The 2,195-nt window shown below is 34.2% G+C and overlaps 1 long non-coding RNA gene across 1 annotated transcript; it reads right to left on the bottom strand.

Moving 5' to 3' along the window:
* Window positions 1–203: 203 nt before the first annotated feature.
* On the bottom strand, window positions 204–1,595 carry LOC129875214 (uncharacterized). The gene is made up of 2 exons (XR_008763097.1): window positions 1,459–1,595; window positions 204–488 (listed from the first exon to the last, which is right to left on the bottom strand). It is a non-coding gene; the product is annotated as an uncharacterized LOC129875214 (long non-coding RNA).
* Window positions 1,596–2,195: the final 600 nt, after the last annotated feature.

A 2,195-nucleotide genomic window follows, 5' to 3' on the forward strand; every position in this document is an offset into this window, starting at 1 on the left:
TGGTGCACGACACACCTATAAACAAGACTCTACTAGACACGGCTTCATAGACACCCTAGGACTCTTGAACTCTGTGCTCTGATACCAAGTTTATCACGCCCCGAAAGGGTACCCTAGGCGTGGCCGGCACTCAGAAACCATCTCTGGCTTCCGAGAGAACCACTTGGTCTCATTACTCATTTGTTCATCAGCGGAAGACTTAATAATACTAATGTGGGCTTGTCATAATCAAAGGAAAAATAGATAATTCTTAGAAGAAGTAGTTTCTAAGGAGAACTACTCCGATTACATCATCAAACTCTGTCTATGAAGCCTCTAATACTCTTAGATGGTGCCAATGACATGTCCATGGCTACCTCAAAAGAAATATCACACTCAACAATAATAAAAGGATAAGGAGTTCCTTCGAATACAAGAAGGACTCACCAAATAGCTGAAAAGAAATGATCTTCAACGATGCGCCTGTTGAGGATCTCTAACACTTGTATCTGCATCATAAAATGATGCAGGTCGAATGACGTCAGTACGTGGAATGTATGAGTATATAAAATGGCAGGAAGGTAAGGACAGATATCAATAAACTCCTCTCGAGAAAACTCAGCTCAAAACTCAACATTATCTCAACATCAATATGTAATGCAAGTTTAAAATATAAAAATAATAGTAATAAACAATGCTTACTCAGTTGGGAGTTTCTCTAACCGACAACCATCACTTATGAGCTAGCGATGATACAACGAAGCGATGTCGTTGCCACATCCATCCAATACCTTGCCAGGGTAAAGGACATCACCATCTTGGATCCACTCATCAAAGTCCTCTTTTTGGGACTTAAGAGACATAACCTCCATCCTACGCTGGCTACGTAGTTCTGGGGTTTGAGTCAATTAAACTCTTACCCAACTCGGTGCTCAATACTACTCCCAAGATATATGCTCATATTAAACTCATTATCTAGTCTCATTGGACTTTAATTTAAATCATCAAACTCATCTCATTTCATGTTCATCAATCATTATACTTCAAAAAAAAACATCATTTTCATCTCATCAAAACATCTTGCTCAAAATATCATTTGCTCAAATTCATTCAAATTCAACTCTTTTGTTCTTTCAAAACTCAATAAAATACATATATAGTATTAATTCATATAACTCTCTTTTTATCAATAAAAATAATAAAAAGCCAACATCTTTACTCAAAACATGTGTAAAAATATTCATGAACATCAAATCAATTAGGATTAATGGGAAAGTAGCCATGAACAATAATTCCAATAATATGAGAGATAACAATAATAATAATATTAATGCATAAATATATCTAACTTAATAGAAGAAGAATTAATTTATTTAGAATTCAAGATTTGGATAAAACTCAACTATAACTCAATTATAATGAATTTAAATATTGGGCGCATGGACGAACTCAATCCAATGCTATGAAAGCCTTACATACCTTAAATCCGAAGGTTTACTCCGAATTGGAACACTCTTGGACCCCTAGCCTTTTCTTCTCGCCGGAGCGTTTTGTGTACTACCCGGAGTATAAGAATCACCAGAGTAGTATTTTTATACTACTAAAACTAAAACTATATTTGAGAAGAAGTATATAGAGAGAAGAAATGCTTAAGAAAGCTTGATGAATAAAATGAGGAAATAAGGTGGGTATTTATAGGTGGGAAAGAGGGACCTAACAATAAATAAAATAATTATAAAGAAAAATCTAAAAATTTAATGGAATATATTGATGTCATGGATGATGTTAAATGGAGGACAATTTATGTCATGCATGATGTCAAATGCATCTAGATGTTTCCATGGTAGGTAAGATGAGTTCTTTTTAACAGAATACTCGTTTTCGAAGCTGTGTTTGAATAAGATAAATTCCTTATTAGGATTTGGTGTCTTCATAAGAATTGTAGATATGGAAGTCTAGTTTCATATCGTTCAAGAATCAACCAATTTGGAGCAACTTACAGTGAGATATGAATTTTCTTCTATCAACACTCAATTCCGTCACAGCACTATATCTTGCAAAGATTAATTTATTTGACCTACTTATACTCCGCATTTGAAGTTATGTTCTTCATGAAAGTTGTAGATAAGGATGTTGTGATTACCCAAAAATTTGAATCACTTAATTTGGACCAACCTATGAAGAGTTATGCCCAAAATACAGAGGCTGTATTATTT

This window comes from Solanum dulcamara, chromosome 11 (genome assembly GCF_947179165.1).
Source record: "Solanum dulcamara chromosome 11, daSolDulc1.2, whole genome shotgun sequence".
Classification (NCBI taxonomy): Eukaryota; Viridiplantae; Streptophyta; class Magnoliopsida; order Solanales; family Solanaceae; genus Solanum; species Solanum dulcamara.